We start from the raw sequence: 21,550 nt of genomic DNA, 5'->3' as shown, positions 1-21,550 counted from the left end.
TTCATATTTATCTTTAATTTCCAAAGCAAAGGGTAGCAGTGCCTCTTTGGTCATGGAAAAACCAACCAGCCAACAAAACAAAACTGTTTCACTTCTAGCAAAGGTACTGGGTACTTTTATGTTTTGCTCACTGCTGTAACCCTAATCCCCCAGTACTGTAAGGGAATGAAAAAGGCTGTTAAATGAATACAGGAATGGCAGAAAAGACAAGCGGAAATTAGAACCGCTATTTTACTGAATGCTCATTTCCATCCAAGTAATGAAGACAGAAGAAAATGTGTTTTGGCTCTCAAACTACAGTCAAAAGTACAGCCCCAAATCACAGCATTAGTATATGCTGTAACAGGACTTCAACTCCATAATCTAAAATTATGCAGATAATTTCAGTGTGGACCTCATCAAATCTCTGTGTTGTTATACTAATCTCTAAAATTACTAACATTTCCCAAGAGCCAGATATGAGTTACCAAATCAAATTTGGTTTTTAGTATCTGGACTTTACATAACCCACTGATCAAGAAGTGATCCAAAACTCAAATATATGACTGAGAATCAGACTAGGAAGGCAACACACTTATCAATGAGTTCGCACTCTTAAACAATGTTTTTGAACCCTGGCACTACTAACACTTGTTGAGGAAGGCTGTCATGAGCATTCAAGATGTTTAGCAGCGGGCTTCCCTGGTGGCGCAGTGGTTGGGAGTCCGCCTGCCGATGCAGGGGACACGGGTTCGTGCCCCGGTCCGGGAGGATCCCACATGCCGCGGAGCGGCTGGGCCCGTGAGCCATGGCTGCTGAGCCTGCGCGTCCAGAGCCTGTGCTCCGCTACGGGAGAGGCCACAACAGTGAGAGGCCCGCGTACCGCAAAAAAAAAAAAAAAAAAAGATATTTAGCAGCATCCTGGCCTCTACGCACTAGATGCCAGTAGTACCACCTGCCAGTAATAATAAAGGATGTCTCTAGACATTGCCAAATGTTCCCTGGAGGGCAAAATCGCCCTAGGGTTGAGAACTACTGCCCTAAAAGGATGTTCACCAAAATGGAAATGCTTACTATAGTCTGTTCTCTCTTGCTTTGCCTTTTACTTCTCTGTAGATTCTATAATGAACATATAAAAATGTTAATATGTCTCTTCAAAAGAAAAAATACAATTCATTAATTACAAATCAAGAAAATGCTCATATTTATTCGGCTTCTATCCTATTTTTCAATGACTAATACACACAGATGTTTTCCTGAATATGCCATATTTCTGAGTATTCAAAAGGTTAAACAAAAGAACCTGCAACAACTCAGAATAGATCCAGATTTTAATCTGTATAAGAATCTCTCTAAAATTTCAAACGAAAAATACTTTAAACATGTTTCAAGTAAAATAATATAATTTACTGAGGACTTACAATGTGATGTTCCAAGTGCTTTACAAGTATTATCTCATTTAATCGTCAGAAAACTCCTGCAAAATGGATACTAGTATCTCCATTTTACAGATGGGGAAACTGAAAGACAGACAGGTTAGGTGGCCTGTCCAAGGTCACACATAAAGTAAGGGGTAGAGCCAGGAGTCAAATCCAGGCAGTCTTGCTTCATGACTTGCACCCCTTACCACATGCTACACTGTCACTGACCACTGAACCACTTTTCTGTCATGTCTGTATTAATTCAGAAAGGCAACCATTACTGCTTCAGAAAACATCCCTACAATTAACAAAGCCAGCATCTTCAACTTGTAAAGAGGCTGTGATGGACAGAATAATGACCCCCCACCAAATACCCACATCCTAATCCCTAGAACCCGTGAACATGTTACCTGATGTGGCAAAAGGGACTTTGCAGATCTGATTAAGTCAAGGATCTTACAATGGAGAGATTATTCTGGATTATCCAGGTGGGCCCAGTATAATCACTAGGATACTTACCAGAGAAAAAGGGATGGAGAAGAGTCAGAGAGAGATCTGAAGATGCTCTGTGCTGGCTTTGAATATAAGAGGAAGGGGACCGTAAGCCAGGGAACGCAGGCACCTACAGAAGGTGGAAAAGGCAGGGAACAGATTCTCCTCGAGAACCTCCAGAAGGAATGCAGCCCTGCTCATACCTAGATCTTAGCCCAGAGAGACCCATGTTGGCCTTATAACATCCAGAACTATAAGATAATAAATTTGTATTGTTTAAAATTTTGCTGTGTTTAAGCCACTAAGTTTGACATCATTTGTTAGAGAGGCAAAAGGAAACTAATATAGAGTCTTCTCTAACAGCATTTCTAAACACTCCCTTGTCTTCATTAGTTCTAGTAACATCCCTATAGAACCTAGGACAGGAAGGAGGAGAATTCCCTTAGCTTCCTTAACCTAAGATGTGGGGAACGTGAAACAGAAAGAGCACTTTTTTTTTTTTTTTTTTGCAGTACACGGGCCTCTCACTGTTGTGGCCTCTCCCGTTGCGGAGCACAGGCTCCCGACGCGCAGGCTCAGCGGCCATGGCTCACGGACCCAGCCGCTCCGCGGCATGTGGGATCTTCCTGGACCAGGGCACGAACCCGTGTCCTCTGCATCAGCAGGCGGACTCTCAACCACTATGTTACCAGGGAAGCCCCAGAAAGAGCACTTTTAAAGGTCTTACCCCATGACAACATGAATAGTCCTATCTATGGCTACAAATATGCTAATGTGGCCTACAACCTGTCCCTGGACAGCCAGGAAAGCCATCAGCCTGCAATTGCTCAGAGGACGCTGCTGTCACCTTTTACGCTGCAGAAGAGAAGTACGTGATTTCTTCCCGTTTTGTTGGCAGTCACTCCTGCTTTCTATGCTCTGGCGTTAACTTTCATTCTAGTTGGAGATGTGATACAAACAGCGATGTGGCAGCAAAGCCAACACCACGCATGACACAATAACGTTACGGGTCCTTTTATTACTAAAATACTTACTGTATCTTTCCATTTCTGACAACTAAAATCTCTGGGCCACACTGGATTCTGTGGCTGATTTTCACAAAAATATGTGGTGGGTGTGGAGAAAACTCGCAGTAGTAAAGACAGCACTATGGTTAAGAACCATTTTTTAAAGTCTGTTAATTTAAACATATAATAGCCACAGTTAATAAAGAAAAGCCCCTTGCAGCCATCCCAAAGAACTCTACTGAGTCAACATTTTTTATAATGAATAACCTCTAACTGGAAGTTTATTTTGTAAAGGTGAATAATGTATAAGTTCCCTAAATAAAAAGACTGATTCATATCTCAAAACATTAACTATTTACGACTATGTATAAGAATAGATGAGTAAAAATAAAACCCTTTCCACACTTATCATGTTGGCATTTAAATATCAGAAATTAAATGACCTAATTTACTGCATGAGAACATTTGATCTCTGACTACTCACAGATAACTCAAACCACTATCAGTTAAATACCGCTTTTATCAGGTAAAGTGCCTATGTCTGCTACACAGTGATGTCCATTCATAGATGACAAGTCAAAACAACACACTGGAAAACTAGGATTTGGCAGTTCTCTCTGTTCTGACCAATGGCATACAAATAAATGACTTCGAGTAAATCCCTTAATCTCTAAAAGGTTACAAAATGAGGCTGAATACTCAAAAACCGATGATGGCAATATTTTCTCATTTGTTTTTCCATTTTGTCAACTCTATGATTTTTTAAATAAATTTATTTATTTATTTTTGGCTGCGTTGGCTCTCTGTTGCTGCGCGTGGGCTTTCTCTAGTTGTGGCGAGCGAGAGCTACTCTTCATTGCGGTGCGCGGGCTTCTCATTGCGGCCGCTTCTCTTGTTGCAGAACACGGGCTCTAGTCATGTGGGCTTTGGTAGTTGTGGCACGTGGGCTCAGTAGTTGTGGCTCGCTGGCTCTAGAGCGCAGGGTCAGTAGTTGTGGCGCATGGGCTTAGTTGCTCCACGGCATGTGGGATCTTCCTGGACCAGGATTCGAACCCGTGTCCCCTGCATTGGCAGGTGGATTCTTAACCACTGCGCCACCAGGGAGGTCCCAACTTTATGATGTTTTATGTGGAGAGCATTTATTTAGTACATATGTGCATGCCTGGACAAAAGTTTGTCTATTTTTAAAGTAAGAGTTCCCACAGAAATGTTTCTATACAGACTCATTCTAAACTAATCGCCATAAATTACCCATATCAACACTACCAAGATAATCAAAAGCCGGGCCTCACCTTGCCTGTTCCCAGACTCTAAGTGGTTTGTTATTCCAGATATATATCTAATTCCTCACAAAGTCCTTTTTTTGTTTTGTTTGTGACACAGTTCATTACTGAACACCAACTATGTACCAGGCCCTATTCTAGATCCTGGGAAATCAAAGGAAATATGATTCTGATCTCATAGAGCTTAAATAAACATGAAAATTTCAGAAAACGATAAGCTACTATAAAACAGGGTAATAGGACACAGTGACTGGGGGTCTGGATTGTTATAAAACTGACTAATGGAATCCAAACCAGGAACTAATCATATAGAAAGATTAGAGGAAGCCACGTGAAGAGGTGATCATCAGACATATCTTTTATTTCCTTTCAAGTTCTCTTTGTTTCAGAGGCTTCTGAGATTATAGTAAAAATATTTAAATAATAGTCAAGCATTCCAAGTAATATAAAAAGTTTAAGATTTCCACATTATTTAACCATAACTACTCTAAAGTACTACTGAAATGAAATCATTTTGTTGGTCAGCAGTACATAGTCTGTTAATAACTGCGTTGATTAAAAGAGTTTTTAAAAATACTTTTATATTTTAAAAAAAGGGCTTCCCTGGTGGCGCAGTGGTTGAGAGTCCGCCTGCCGATGCAGGGGACGTGGGTTCGTGCCCCGGTCTAGGAAGGTCCCACATGCCGCGGAGCGGCTGGGCCCATGAGCCATGGCCGCTGAGCCTGCGCATCCGGAGCCTGTGCTCCGCAACGGGAGAGGCCACAACAGTGAGAGGCCTGCGTACCGGGCCTCTCTTAAATATTTTAAAAATATTTAAAATTTGTATATTTTAAAACAATAATCAAATAACTATTACTAAGTTGTTTCCTGTGAATGGATTTATTCATTATCTAAGAGAGTAAGCATTTGGAAAAATGAGATTTTAAAGTCCCAACCCCACAAAAACACAACAAAAGTAATCACAAGAGCAAAGAATGTGAAAATGTCCACTTCTACTTAATTCTTTCCCTTCACTAATAATATCTAAATCTGTGCTAATCACACGTGGCTACTGAATTGTAAACAAATTAAAATTAAATAAAAAATTCAGTTCTCAAGTACACTAGCCACATTTCAAGTGTTCAAAATCCACACATGGTGGGTGGCTACTATACAGGACAGCACAGACACAGGGTATTTCCATCACTGCAGAAAATTCTCTTGGTCAGTGCTGATGTAAATCATTTCTCAAATTTGACCCAAACAAAAACATCCTAAGAAAGCTTATAAAAATAAGGTTAATTATAAACTTTTTAAAGAAATTGGTGAATAGTACCGTATAACTAGACAGAAATCACATATGAGGAAATTTAGCAGACACGTATGCAAGAATAAAATAAGAGTAAGATAAATCGGGGACAAGGAAAAATGCGCTCTGACATTGGTCTTGCAGTCATGAGTCTTGAGTTTTAGCTGTGAGTCTGCCTCTCTGAAGAGATAGACATATTTGGGCTTCTGTTTATAGCCCATAATAGAGGTTAAATCAGGTGATCCGATCACCTGAAATGACCCCAAACAATGGGAAAGTGAGCTGTGATTCCTCCTAGTCACCAGTACATAAATGTAGGGGTTGGATTTGCATTCTGACAAGAACATATGCGATTTTAAAAATTAACTTTAATGTCTTACCTACCCTCTGAACATTATTTAAAGATGTTCGTTATTTGCAATAGCAAACAATTATATGAAATTCACAACCAACACCTATTTGCCTAAATAAGATTGTAGGGGGTAAAGCATGACCACCATATTTCTTTCTACAAAATTCTCTAAGTAATCAAGGTGTATTAGAGAAGTAGCACCTTCTCTTATCATTTTTAATTTTCCTTAGTTTATACCACTAGTAATAGAGTAATACTATTGTTAAAACATAACGGTACTACTAATCTGTTTAACTCTAGTATCATCACCCCAAATATATTCTGAAATTTTCACTTAATAATTTTCCACTAAAATTGTGTTAAGAGAAAGATGATGGTCAAGGACATGAAAATATCCTGTATAAGGGAGTGACCTATGTGAAATGAAACACAATTAAACACCAAAAAAACCCCTGTCACTAAATACAGTCACACAATTTTCACTTGACTATGATTCTATTAAGTTACACAACATTTTAGGTTGCTTTGTAGTTCTTTTTTTTTCTGACTAAACCACATTACTTATTGAACTGCCTTGTACCAATACAAAACTTACTAATAAAACATGCAATTTCCCTTATCTATTTGGTTTAACCTCAAAGTCTTCACTTTGTTCTTGACCACACCCAGCAACAACAGACATGGTATTATGACTGGAAGAAAATTCACATTAAATTATTTTCCAATCCCTTACATCAAGGGACTGGCTCACAGTGAAATTTATGACAAACTAAGTAACTTATATCAGTCATCTTGTTCCATTCACTATGAAATCTAGTAAACTAACAAGTTCATCCACATATTTTCCTTCCTCTTTCCCTAACAAATTTTTAAATTACAGAAAACAGGTTTGAGATTGTTCAAATTTTACTTTCTTTTACCATATCAAGGCAAGGTATCACAGAAATTATAATGTAGTTTTTAAAGTACTAAGCAATTAATTTATCATAATATCTAAAATGATAATTTACTAAGTTTATTTTTCCTATAAAGACCAGGGGTTTTTCTTCTTTTTTTTTTTTTTTGGGTCATCAGGTTTATCACTTTAGTATTTTAGGTTCAATTATATTCAACATTTCATTTTTAAAATAAACAATAAAAGAACATAAGGAACTTCATACTATATTCAAATTTTACATTATCACCTATTTGCTTAATCAGAACATGAAGCGTTGGTGAAGCTATAGCCATCATGCTTTTGTAATAACAACAGTGGAAGTAAATTTGGACTGGAAAGTTAACTTCATGTTCCTACTTGTAACAGCATGAATTCTCTTTACCAACTGAGAAACACCCATATAACCCATGCAAAGATTCTGCTCAAGCACTAACTAAGATTCAACTTTTAACTTCTATAAAAGTGAGTTTAGGCCAGCTGATTCACATCTTCATCGATGAAACATTCGACTAAAGACTAACTCATTTTGCATATGCTATTATTCTTATATTTTTTTAAAAGTCATTTATTATCAGCTACATGCCTGGTCCAGTTCTAGGCACACTCTAGCACTTCTAGTTTAGATCTCTATAATTGCAAAAAGTAGTCATTTTCATCTCCAATTCAGAGGTAAGAATACTGAGCCCCAGTGGTAGAGGTACGGTGGGAATAAGAACTCGGGTCTCCCTGACACTTGCCCTACACTCCACTGCCCATCGAGTTAAAAAAAAAAAAGTTTTGTTAAATGGCTTAAAGCAAACAGAACAACTTTCAGGGTGAAGGTCAGTTAGAGCAAAGCAAACCTCTCAATAAAAAGAAAGCCATACATTTTATACAATAAGTTTGCTATAGTTAACTACATAGGTATAGCATACTTTCCATAGACATTTCCTAATATAAGGTGCTTCTGAATAAAATCTGAATGAAAAGAAAGGTATTTTATTTTATTTTATTTTATTTTATTTTTTTGCAGTACGCGGGTGTCTCACTGTTGTGGCCTCTCCCATTGCAGAGCACAGGCTCTGGACGCGCAGGCCCAGTGGCCATGGCTCACGGGCCCAGCCGCTCCACGGCATGCGGGATCCTCGCGGACCGGGGCACAAACCCGCATCCCCTGCATCGGCAGGCGGACTCCCAACCACTGCGCCACCAGGGAAGCCCAAAAGAAAGGTATTTTAAACCACATACAACGCTTTCTCAATAAAGGCATCGTGACTGAACGGAAAGATAATTTTATAATTCAAAAAATCTACCTCATCCTTTGTTTTATAAGCTTAAACTTTGTCATGTTTTCTTAACACAAGAATATGAGCATCTTGTTTTCATAGATGACTTTTAAAATCTCCATAAATTGATATAAAGTATATATCATCAATTACAACTCAATAAGGCTGGAAATAAAATTTTTCAAAATAAGTGATAGGAATTATAAAGAAAAAATGTATCACACAAACTGCTGCATTCTTGTATACCTGTACTACACTTTAAAAACCACAAATAAATGCAGTTTTTTAAAACAAAGCCTTTCTGATATTGCTAGGAGTTTAAATTGGTTCAAACCTTGCTGGATATGTTCTAAAATCGACTGTGGTGATGGTGCACAATTCTATGAATATACTAAAAAACACTGCATTGCACATTTTAAATGGGTAACTTGTACGGTATGTGAATTATTTCTCAACGAAACTGTTATTTAAAAAAAAACCTTTCTGGAGAAAATATTGGAAATATGTGTCAAAAACTTTTGTAATGTTCAGACCTGTTAAGTAATTCTACTTTTAGGAATTTATTGTAATCAAATCATTACAGTCATACAACTTTTTAAATATGTAAGAATGTTCATCAAATTTTATCTAAAAATTGCAAACTGCCTAAAACGCCATCAACAGAATAATGGTAAATAGATATGGCACAACCATACAATGAAATTATATATCAGTTTAAAAAATCACATTCTCAAAAAAATTTATTTCACAATAAAGCAGGTTATAAAATAATATTATATACTATTCCAATTTGTAAAAAAAAATACAGGTATGCATAAGAAAAACACTGGAAAGATACAGAACAAAATGTTAACTGTAGTTGTTTCCAGTTGGTAGGATTTCAGGTGATTTTAACCTTCTTTATATCTCACTGGTGTTCAATTTCTCTACAGTAAACTACCCTTTCATAACTTAAACATAATAAATGTTATTTTAAAACTACCAGCCACTTTGGAAAGTACAAATTTTCCATTAAAAATTAAAAACTAATAGTGCTGGGGGTAGTGGTGGTGGTGGGATGAATTGGGAGATTGGCAATGACATGTATACACTAATATGTATTAAATAGATAACTAATAAGAACCTGCTGTATAAAAATAAATTTAAAAAAAGATTCTATAAGAAAAAACCTAATAGGGCTATCAGCATTTCTTAGGGGTACTGTGTGTGTGGACCTATATGCATATGGATGTAATACCTTAATTAAGACCTTAACCTCAACACCCTAATTCTATGACACAATAAAATAAATTCTAATGATCAAGGCTAAATTGTACAGGTGATAACAACACAGAAAGCATGAGATGATCAAAAGTATATTAACCCTACTTCATATACAAAGCCAAATTACCTACTTTAGGTTTAAAAAACTATTACATTAAATTATGTGTGTTTCCACATCTAGGAAAACTCAACATATACAGTCATTTCAAGATTTAAAATAATTATTTCTCATCCTTGCAGGAGAAAAAAATAGCAAGGGATGTATTTAACCTTCACCCAGAATAAAAAAGAACAACATTCTATTGGAATTTTAGGTGAAGCATAGCATGAAGTTTCTCACCACAATCAAATATGAAATACCATATTGCAAGGTATTTGGATCCAGCAGAGATCAAGAAAAACACAGACAGCTTAAAGTAACAAAATTATAATAGCCAAATAAAGGCTTTAATTTATGTATGCAGATGTGTTATTAAAATGTCCTTCTTAAAGTCCACATTGCAGAGTTTTATGCAAATAATCTGTATTCATCAGGTAGTCAGAGGGGAAAAATAATTTAACTTTGGGACTTCCCTGGTGACGTAGTGGTTAAGAATCCACCTGCCAATGCAGGGGACACGGGTTCGAGCCCTGGTCCGGGAAGATCCCACATGCCACAGAGCAACTAAGCCCATGCGTCACAACTACTTAGCCTGCGCTCTAGAGCCTGTGAGCCACAACTACTGAGGCCGTACACCACAACTACGGAAGCCCGCGTGCCTAGTGCCCGTGCTCCGCAACAAGAGAAGCCACCGCAATAAGAAGCCCATGCACCACAACAAAGAGTAGCCCCCGCTCTCCACAACAAGAGAAAGCCCACACGCAGCAATGAAGACCCAACGCAGCCAAAAATGAACAAATAAATAAATAATAAAATTTTTTTAAATTCTCAAAAAAATTCAACTGTTTTCTGCTATCAAAATCCTCCAAAGTCAACATTTAACTTTTCCATACATATAAGAAAATATGTCTAGAAAGTCAGGGAAGCACATTAAAGTAGGTTTCTCCAGTTAAAAAAGAAATCTGGTTCACCTAGCCAAGATGCAGACAAGGTAAGAATCAAGAGGCGCCAAGGATGGAAGAGTCAACATAGATTGCCACTGTTCAGGTTAATACTTTTTCTAATGGTTACATTAATGTGAAAGCAAGAGAGTCAAACTAGTTTTTGTAAATAAGATACTTAAGTTAGGTATCAGGCACAGATACAGGCAAATCTGACATTTCCTAAGCAAAAGCCATTCTTAGAGTCTGCACATAAATCTAAAACCAGTAGTCACTGAATCCTACCAAAAACTGCATCAGAGATGAACTCTGAAGAAACAGCTTTATGCAACATGGCATGATTCTTGTAGGATTCAGCATTACTTTTTGTTTCACATTCATTAGTAAAGCACCAAGATTTCAAATGACTAAATGACTACACTAAATGTTAGGAAACTTTTTTTAATTGCCTAGATAACTCTTTTGATAACAACAAATAAAAACTGGCGATTCAGTTTTTACCTGTGCTGACTCCTCATGGTTATTAATTTTTCAGCTTTCTTTTCAGCACAGTGTTATCCCTCAAGTCCAACTACCACCAAGACAATACCACTTAAACCAATGAGACTGTCTCTGCAGCTTTTCTTACAGGGCATATTACCTGGGTGGTGACTACATGATGTTTGTTTTCTAATTATTTGTTTATACCGTACATTTAGGTTTTACGCTTTTATCTTTATATGTCATGTTTTACAAAAGTCTTTAAAATGCACTTTAAAAAGTCTTTGCTTGTTTGTTTGTTTCTTATGTACAGCTTTCTTAAGACTCCACAGCTAAGAGATGTGAGTAACACAAGACTCACTAGACACAATACCGTCTTGGCTACAGCCAAAATGCCAGTAGGCAAGCCTCCACATGAGATTTCCTAATCTTTTGAATCTCAAATAAATTTGATAAACTAAATTTTATTTTACCCACAAAATCCCAGGAAGCCACACATTTCTTAAATTTAAAATACCTACTTATTTAAATTGAGTTAAATAATTATTGTGCTTTCCAACTTCACACACACACACACACACACACACACACACAAGTTATTGTGCTGGAATTCTATCAAACATCTCAGAAGATATCACGTAAAACAAAGTATTATTAGATAATAATATTCATATATGTATATGGTTAAAATGGAAACTATATGAATATAAATTTGTAAAATTTTCCTATTCACTCTCTCAATATAGTTCTAAATCTAGATGAAAGAGGGAACATAGTAGAAAAAGAATTCTCATTGTAGATCAGTCAATGATAACACAGATTCACATTTAAAATTTAAGAATAAGCCAAGAATCATTTATCAAAGAGCTTTTCAAATGCAAAATTTTGTCAATAAGCAGATGTACTTTAGAAGTAACAAAACACATCTATCTAGTAAAAACTGAACATTCTCTAAATCACAAAATTTTAAATATGCCTTTTTCCTTGTTTTCATGCCACCCTGTACTAGCACAACATAATACATAAGTGTTTAAAAGTACTTATTAAGTACTTAGTAAGGTCAACAATAAAAACAAAATGAAAAACCTCTGAGTATTTAAAAAATGTGTTAGGTAGTCGTAGTATAATCAGTTTCTTAAATTTATCTTTATTTATATTTATTAAAAGATTAGCCTGCAGAAATAAAGCTCACCATTCATTTAAAAACTCAAATGCGGGCTTCCCTGGTGGCGCGGTGGTTGAGAGTCTGCCTGCCGATGCAGGGGACACGGGTTCGTGCCCCGGTCCGGGAAGATCCCACATGCCGCGGAGCGGCTAGGCCTGTGAGCTATGGCCGCTGAGCCTGTGCGTCCGGAGCCTGTGCTCCGCAACGGGAGAGGCCACAAACAGTGAGAGGCCCGCGTACCGCAAAAAAAAAAAAAAAAAAAAAAACTCAAATGCTGGACATGTTATTTATTAACACATGAATAAATCATCTTAGTTGCTCTTTCAAAAAATAATAGACTCCTATTTTTTTTTTTGGTAAAACTAAAAACAGCAATGCACCAAAATAGATTTTATGGATAGATACCAAATTCTAAACCTTTTTAAAGCTTTAATGATTTTAATTTTTTAAGTGTCTAAAACAGACTTTTTGTTTTAAAGGAATTCAATGAATAAGTATCCACGGTTACGAATTTTCTTCTTGATAGTAAAAAATAATTAAAAATAATCAGTGATGCCTAAGATTTTTTTAAAACTTGTTTTCAATTAGGTATTCTTTCCAAGTTCTTTTCCAGGACCATGATAGACCTCTTATTTTTTTATTTCATTGATAATTTTGTTAAAACAGGAAAAATTCTGCCAAAACCACTTCATTACCCAAAATACAAACTTCAAGATACCTGGACAAGAGTCATTTATGCATGTAAAATTATTTTGTATAAACGCTATATGTACAACATGGTGAACAAAGTATGGAAAAAGAGAAGCAAGAGCCTTTACCTCACTGCAACTTAATCCCCTTGTGCTCATTATACTAACCATGCCTAACCTTGAGTATTCCCCCTCACCTTGAGCTTTCACAGAATGCACAAATACTTCCACAATAATAAAGTAATGTGATGTGGTATAAAGAGTCAAGTGACAGGTTTTTCACCAAAGCCTTGGACTTAACTTCTCTGGTCTCAGTGATTTCTCTTGTAAAATAAAGTAGTTGGACTATATCTCTTCTATTTAAATAGGCTGTTAGGAACTTAATTCAGGCCCTGCTACATTACTTGTAATAGCAAAAACTTGTTAACAACTTAATGTTAATATTAATCAATATTTCAAACAATGGAATACTATATGACCCTTAAAAAAAAGAAAGCTGTAGGTCCATATGTGCTTGTTTGAAAGGATGTCCCAGGTAGCCTACTAAAACAAAAAAGCAAAATGCAAACTGTGTGATAGAATTTGTATGTATTTTAAGACAGATGTACGTACATACGTACAGAAATTTTCTAGGACACCCAAGAAACTTCAAAATGGTTGTCAGTGGAGAACAGAGTGTTAACTTTTTTTTAAACCTCTTATAGTCTTTTATAATATTTCAAAAAAAATTAAATAATGAACGTGTATTATTTTTATGAATCTTTACAAGAAAATAAAAGTAAAGGTCTGCTGATCAGGTTTTATAATTAGAAAAGACCTGGGTTCGTATACTGGCTTTGCTGTTTACCATCTGTGTGTTATTAAGGTGTTTAACCTCAATCTCTCCAGCTGTAAAAAAGGAGTTAACAGTACTAACCCTCCCACAACTGTTGAGAGGATGAAGGGAAATCATCCATATAAGACATTTAGCGCAGCACACTGTTAGAGGACAACAGCTATTAGTAGCCATTACTAGGCTTATTATAAATATTATTATAAATTCCAGAAATGGAGTGTCTTTTAGAATCAGACAACTGACTAAAGACTTTGACAATTCATTCAAGGATGACCAATCTCAAAGGCAACCAATTTCCTTTACCCCAAACTCATTCAATCTGATCAGTATAAAAAAGGGCATATCTATTAACTTAAAGTTAAAAAAAAAAAAAAAAGCTATCACAGGTAGCAGGTGAGCTGATGAGAGACATGGTAATCAGAGCACAGTCTGGGTTTTAATTAAGTATCAACTAACTAGAGTAGCCTTCTTCATTACATGTGGATACCTAGCCAGGAGCCAGAATACTCATGACAACTGGGCAGGCGACATTTATCTTTACAAAATGCCGAATATCTAGCAATAAACTTTTTTTTTTAAAGTAATTCAAGCTTTCAAGAGTCTTTTCTTATTTTAATATACAACAATTTCTCATTTTCCTAAAAATTTATGGCACTGATGGTTCATTCACAAATTAATTACAAATAACATGTCAATCAAGTGAGAGATATAAAAATGAAATCTCCATAAAAATAAATCCCAAAAAAGCATACTGAATGGATTTTTTGAGTGGAACTTTTTCTCATAAGATTTTTAAAAATTCAGGCTGAATATTATCAAATCAAAATAAGTTGTATATCTGACCTCTATACTAAAAGTGCTCTCCCAAAGTAACACTCTAACAATATTCAATTTAATTTTGCCAGCAGACCAAGAACACATCCTAAAATTCTATATAACAACTTGAAAGGATGAGGAATTAGGATAGATTAAATCAATATGTAGCACAACTGGTTTGAGTCCATCATATTACAATTTTAACAGGCCTTCCTGGTATTAGAGAACAGTTTCAATACCAATATGACGGATTAAAGTTTGGATTCTCCCAATTACAATAATGAAACAAAAACAAAAGGTCACACACATTTAATCCTTTCAATATGAAAATAAAATAGGCTCCACTTAGTTCAGCTCCTGTAAGTTTGTTAGTATTTAAAGCTTTAGAATAGTAACTATTTCAAATCACATAAGTAGGTACACTTGAATACATTTGAGAGTTACTGTAGCTTTCCTGAGAGTGACCTGAAGTTCCCACCAAAAAATCCTGGCACCTGAATGACGCTCTGAGCTCTGCATGCCTGCTTCATAGATCACTGCACTGTGCTGAACTGACATTTGGAGATTGTACCGGGCAATTGTATGAAAGCAAAGAGAAAGGATGGAAGAGAGTTTATTTTAAAAAAGAAAACACTTCTTAACACACCCATCACCTATAAGCAAGAGCCATCAGAAACACCATTTTAAAATACACACATTTCTAATTTTCCAACACGCAAACTACAGCAAGCAGATAATGTACCACAGCAGACCTTCCTACCCCTCCTCTCCCCTCACACAGTGCTTTACCGAGAGCACAAGCCCAAGTAAAATAACCGAGGCAATTTCCTTGTTTACTTAAAGAATTGCAGAAAACATGTTGACTGCTTCTGAGGCTTCTGAAACAAATGAATTTTCAACATTTAAAAGCCTTTTCATGATCATGTTTGAAATAAGAGTAGTAAGGATTCCTTCAGCTAGTAAAAAATATAGTTTTAACTTTATTAAAGGGGTTAAATTTTACACCGCAGTTCATTAGCATGCCTTGTTCGCAACCAGAAAGAAAAGGGGAAGGGGGGGGCAGCAAAACACACAAGATGGAAAACATTACTACCTCCTTTGGTGGTTATGAATAATTTTAAATAACCCCAAGATGTATGGGAAGAGTTCATGAATAGAAAGAAAGGGGGTTAACAATCTGAACTGGCCCCTTCCAGATTCATACTGATGTCGGAGAGAAGAAGGAATTTATTTACACTGCAGTGCCTGGCAGCAAACATGGCTGCCCCTGCCCCCTTTAAATCTGAATAGTCTTCACTCCTCACCAAAACCATCAAATTATGGCCATGTCTCTCTCTGTCTTGCTACCATTACACGAACACACCTCCTCCTCCCTCAAAGCACCTCAAAGCTGTAAAACCCACACCTCCCCATTTCACAACACCATAACCACTAGCTTCTCCATTATCTAGCCTTGAAAGAAAAGGCACAGAATACACACAAATATAGGAACAAAAGGCTTTCCCTTCCTAACACTTTAACAACCCCCTTCCCCTTCTTTTCCTCCCACTCTGTGACGCTTGGTCCACAGTTCTCATCCTTCTCAACATTCAGTAAATTTCCTTCCCGAGCCCGATCCTGGGTCTCCCAGTTCCTGAGTCTATTTCCTATCTTCCTATTGCATCCTGTCTCAAGCATTTCTCATCCCTTTTTCCTAATCCACCTTTTCCTCCACTTCCATTCCCCTCGTGTCTCCCTTGAGGCCCCATCTCTCCACCTAATTCTTTCTCCTTCCCCCAGACTCTCCTAGTTCCCATACTCCACCCCCAAACCTGCCTACTTCTCTGTCCGCCCAGGTCTCTAATCTGCAAACCTAACTCTTCTCCTCTCCCCCTGCCCCTCCCCCGTTCCATCTTTATCCCCGCCCCCATCCCACCTCTACTCCCAATTCCCAGCTTAGCGCCACTCCATCCCTTATCCCAATCCTACCTCTCCTGCCCCACCTCCCAATCCCCTCCACATCCCCCGCCTTGCTTCATCCTTCTAGACTCCCCTCGAACCCTTTCAGGCCACCCGCTAGTCCTCCCATCCCTGCTAAGGTCTCTCTCCCTACCCGGGTCCCATCCCTAGGTCGCCCCCTCCTCGCCGTCCCCACCTCAGCGCTTCCTTCCAGAGCGCGCGCACACAAACACACACATACACACGCATTCACTTTACCTTCACTTTGTTCCATTCTAACCCCCCGGCCGTGTCAGTACGATCACAGGAGACACACGGAGGCCCGGAGTAGGGCTGGGGTGCAGGCAGCCGCCGGGGCCGCGGGAGGAGGAGGCGGAACCAAGCTAGGCCGCATGAAATCCCCGGGCTAGATTTCCCCCGCGCCGGACGCCTCTGCCATGGCGGCCGGCACCGAGGAGGGCCACGGCCAGGCCGGGCCGGGCGCGCAGCAAGAGGAGGAAGACTGCGGGCGGTGGGGTGGGCAGCGGAGCCGGAGGGATGGGGGTCGCCGCGCAGCTGCAGCTGCCAGAGACCAGCCCGTGGCTGGCGGCCGGGCTGGGGCAGCAGGGTCGTCGTCGGGGCTCGACTCGGCCTCGCACGCCTCTCCGCGGCGACCAGTGGACAGTCCCCCTCCGCCTCCACCTCCGTCTTGGTCGCCGCCGCCGCCCGCTCCCGCCGCCACAGGCACCGCCACCGCCGCCGCCGCCGCCGCCGCCGCGCACAAAGCCCCCCCCACCCCGACTCTCGGGGCGCCGCCGCCGCCAAATCCTCAGCCGCTCATTGGCCGCTAGCCGCGGCGCCTGCCGGGAAATGCAGTCCGGGGCTCGGGGCGCAGTGGGCTAAAGGAGGAAGAAGCCAGTCGGCGGGCGGAAAGGAGGGGCTGGGGGAGAGCCTGAAACGCCAGCGGCCCGGCGGGGTCTCGACTGGAAGTGAGACCGCAGGCGATAAAGGCGGAGAGACAGAAAGGCACGACGCGGAGGAAAGTGGAAAACAAAACAAAACTAGAAGGCAGGATAGAGGTTGGGCCTGGGAGGCGAAAGTGTGCATGTGCGTGTTCTTTGATGCTTCTAACAGCACATGTCAATCACCTGGTGGGACTGCTTGGGGTGACACTGCGATGCCCTCCCTAGACCTTAGAAATCCCCTACAAACGGGCGCCTGGTTAAGATGAGCGGGAAAGGGGACAGCGATTTCTGTGCCACCCTGGTTGTCTCCCGCCCGACAGTTGTCACAGAGGAGCTCCCTGTCCCACCGGGCTCTGCGTGTGGCAGCGATTTCCGACCGGAGCCTTGGGGGACAGTCTCGGATGGCAGGCTCGTCGGACGCCTCCCTGGCAGGCCCCGGGCCCCACACGCCTGCTTCCTTCTCGCCCCGCGGGCCCGAGGGCTTGTGGGTAACAGGGGGAAGGAAGGCAGAGCCTTCCGCACCCCAACCCAGAGGGACCGGCGGGCTCCCCGCCCGTCACGTGCCGGGCCCTGCGCTGCTCGCGGCTAGACCTGCGCTTTGACGGATGAGGGCGTTTGTCCCAGACAGAGCTCACGTACGCAAGAATGAGAGGACGAAGCGGGAGTCAAGATTCTCTGTAACCCTATATCCCTCCCCATCCTAGGAAATTATGTGAAACAATAGAAGGTACCGGGTACGTGACACAGTAAACTCCTCTTGCAGGAGTGGGCCGATTTGGTGATATTTCCTGGGGCCTGGTGATAATGACTTAGAACGTCGTAGCACAGACATGAAAGTACAAAGGAAACACAGGCAGCGAACAGATGAGGAAACCAATACTCCGTTCTGAGAATAATAAAGTCATATCAGCACTAGACCTTAGACTCTCCATCGACGTTACAGTGCTGTTATCTATTTGGTACCGTTACGGGCAATCCCTGCTACCTTTATCTTTAAATACCACTTAAACAGGAAATTAAAAGATTCCTACAGACCAATTATTTTCATGATTTCTAATTTTGCATTCGTTTAAAACACACACACACACACACACACACACACACAACCCTGTTAATAATGCTAAGGATGATATTCAGAATTAAGCATTCCCATTACTGTTAATCATTAACTATTTCTAAATCTATGCTTGTGTGGTTCATATGCTTGTGGTACCAAAAGTTAAAGGAATCAATAAAAGCACAGTTTTGTTTTAAATGTCTTCTCCAAAGGGGGCCACACCACCTGAGCTTATTTCAAATGTTTGATTCTATCTCCTGGAAAGAGAGGTTAAATTGGTCTTTTTTTTCCCTTTCCTATGATCCTTTCTATCTTCATCCTTCTTTCCCACCTTCCTGTATTGACAAGAGTTTAAAATTAAACTTACGTGAAGTAAATGCATAGTCTCTTCCTGCATAACATACACATTGTTAATAATATTTGATTTGGAGCCGTACTTAGGGAAATGGCCATTAAAATAATAATTTACATTTTTAGCATCTAACGAGGTTCAGAGCATGTTTTCTATTCTTCATAGAAAGTGAGCAAAAATTTCATTAAGAAAGCAACCTGGGACTTCCCTGGTGGTGTAGTGGTTAAGAATCCGCCTGCCAATGCAGGGGACACAGATTTGAGCCCTGGCCAGGGAAGATCCCACATGCCGCGGAGCAACTAAGCCCATGTGCCACAACTACTGAGCCTGCGCGCCTAGAGCCCATGCTCTGCAACAAGAGAAGCCACTGCAATGAGAAGCCCATACATCACAAAGAAGAGAAGCCCCTGCTCATCACAACTAGAGAAAGCCTGCGCACAGAAACAAGACCCAAAGCAGCCAAAAATAAATTTAAGAAAAGAAAATTTAAAATTTTTTCTAAAAAGAAAGCAATCTAACACAATTCTCAGGACCAAGATTAGGGAGAAAAAAACATTTTTGTTTGTCTTCTGAAGATTATATTAAGAAATGCATTACATGATAAATCACTTATCCTGAAAGTCAAAAAAATCACCCGGCCTGATAAAAGAAGGCAGACATTGTTTTGAACCAATGGATTTCAATAAGAAAGATTCTTAAACCTTCCCTTTTTAAAATGGGATTGCTGACATATGGCCATGGTAGAAAATCTAGCTCATCTTTCAAATACTGGGCTTGGAATCGTTCATCTGGTTTATGAATACTTAATGATTTTTACTGTGCCTGGTTGTAAATGAATACAATGCATGAATAAGAATATTTCCCGGCATAAAATGTCTCCCAGGGAACTGAGAAGAATATTTTTGCATCTTTTATGATCTTTTGCAGAAAAGTACATGTACATGATAGTGCAGTGATTAATTTATGAAATTAATGTGAAAATTATACCTACCTAGCCTTTTAGAGTTCAAAATTTACCATCGGGAATTTTCAGGGAAGGAAAGGTAAAGAGACTTTATAAAGCTTTGTAGATTTTGTTAACTCTCGTAAACATAGAACGTGAAGTGAAACCTTTCGGTCTAAAGTTGGGTATCAGACACGCACAAAGGGCCCTCTAGTGGCCAAACTGAAAAGTTTTGCCTATGTAACAGTGGATCCATTTGGTTATTAGCTAAAAAATGCTTTGTGGATTAAAAGCAGTCTACATTTTTTTAAAAAATGAAATTTTATATACCGCCATCTTTTATTCTTACAAATGTGCAGCCCAGATGAGTAAGGTCTGTGGTCAGTCACATGTTAAGAGAAGTATTCTCCGTGTGAAAGCAATTCCTTCCTGTCATGTTAAAGTAGAGCCACCAAAATTTTGTTTTCCTTCTAGAGCCAGATAAAATGGATGGGTAGAGATAACTGGGGATAGAGTACATTTTTAGATCTTTCACTTTCCCAAGATGGCTCAGTTCCCCATCCTAGGAACTGAAGTGCCCCCAAACCTGCAGTGCCAATGTCATTGCACAGCTCCTATAATATACATTTTAAATGTTATTTGAGAAACGCAAACTACTGAACATAACCAATATCTGTTAAGAGAACATTTATAAAGCAATTTTATTTAGTGGAATTCAGATTTCCATATGAAGATTTCATAGCATTCCAGTTTTTGGCCCTGGATATAGGAGAGGGGATGTTTTCCTCACCATTCCCGCCCTTTCTGCCACTCCCTCCCCTCACTGCTTTCCCCGCCCGCAGTTGCGGAGTTGGAAGGTGGGGGAATATATCAGAGTGATGTAATTGGTGACTCCCAGATAGTCACCATGGCGACTATCAGGCATATTACGCGACTGGTAGGGTAAGGGCTTCTTTAATCCAGCTTCAAGGAAGGGTGTTTTTTTTGGGGGGAGGTGAATCCACAGCCTACAGAGTGTGAACAGGCAGAAAAGCGTCAGTATTGAGCCCCCCAGCATAAACACTCCTTAAACTAAACCCAGTAGAGAAGTCATTTCGCCGGTGAGAACCAGACCTTGCGGCCCCCTGGGCTGCCATCGCGAGGGACGCCTTAGCGCCCCAGAATCTGAGAGCTCATTGGTGGGTGGTGTCGTCACTCAGAGTGACGTAATGGCTGAGGAAAGAGGTGGAGCCATAGAGAGTTGGCTTCTGGCCCTTCTAGCTGGGGGAGCTGTGGGAGGAGGGGAATTGGGAAGGCGCTGGAGGACTGAGGCAGCAGTTCCGGGGAGCCTGCCGTAGGAAGTAGGGGTGGGCGGGCCAAGTCCTCAGGCTGTTACTTGGTGGACCGCGCCTGCCTGTTTTCCTCCGGAGCCCGCTCCCTCCGCATCCTGCTCCTCCCATCAGCGCCCAGATTTCCAGACAGCTTCGAGGCCCCACCCCGCCCTCTCCTCAGCCCCTGACCTCAGCCCCCCGCCCGCACCCCAACTTTGGGGCTCAGCCTCCATCCCCCCTCTTTCCATGCTTGGCCTCCTCATTTCTTTTCCGTACCCTGTGTCCCGATTCTTCTCGCCTTCCTTCCATACACTTGGATCGCCAAGGCTCTTGGTCCCCGTGCCTGCAACACGCCCGCTCCAAAAAAAACCCAAGACCCCGCCCCCCGCCCCGGGACCCCAGCACAGCAAACACAGCCCAGCAACACACAACGCGCACAAAAGTCACCGGCTGGGGAGGCCGAGAGCGCGTTTTGCCACCGTGACGTCGAGAATCTAAGGCAAGGGTAACGGGGGGAGCCTGGGGCCCGGGCGAGCGGGCGTGGCGGCGCATAAGCGCAGGCGGGGCTCGCCGCCTGGCTCCGCCCCGCTCGCCGCCCGGCCCCGCCCCGCCCCGGTCACGGCCGGGCACTCCTGGGAAGTGGTTGCCCACAGTCCAGGCGACGAGCGCCCGTGGCCCGAGAGCAGATTAACT

General features: G+C 40.6%; 1 protein-coding gene across 5 annotated transcripts in view; it reads right to left on the bottom strand.

The window, feature by feature from the left end:
- The window catches only part of NSD3 (nuclear receptor binding SET domain protein 3), a 108,046-nt gene extending 86,870 nt beyond the window's left edge, over positions 1 to 21,176 (bottom strand). For 3 of the 5 annotated variants that reach the window (XM_060001349.2, XM_060001353.2, XM_060001354.2), the window contains exon 1: positions 16,510 to 16,969. The gene's annotated coding sequence lies outside the window, so the exon portion shown is untranslated. Of the gene's footprint in view, positions 1 to 16,509; positions 16,970 to 17,542; positions 17,853 to 21,133 lie in introns of those variants that run through there. The other 2 variants (XM_060001352.1, XM_060001351.1) reach the window with 2 other exon arrangements.
- Positions 21,177 to 21,550: the final 374 nt, after the last annotated feature.

The sequence above is a fragment of the Delphinus delphis genome, chromosome 21 (assembly GCF_949987515.2).
Source record: "Delphinus delphis chromosome 21, mDelDel1.2, whole genome shotgun sequence".
Classification (NCBI taxonomy): Eukaryota; Metazoa; Chordata; class Mammalia; order Artiodactyla; family Delphinidae; genus Delphinus; species Delphinus delphis.
This window is presented reverse-complemented; position numbering and strand designations above follow the sequence as displayed.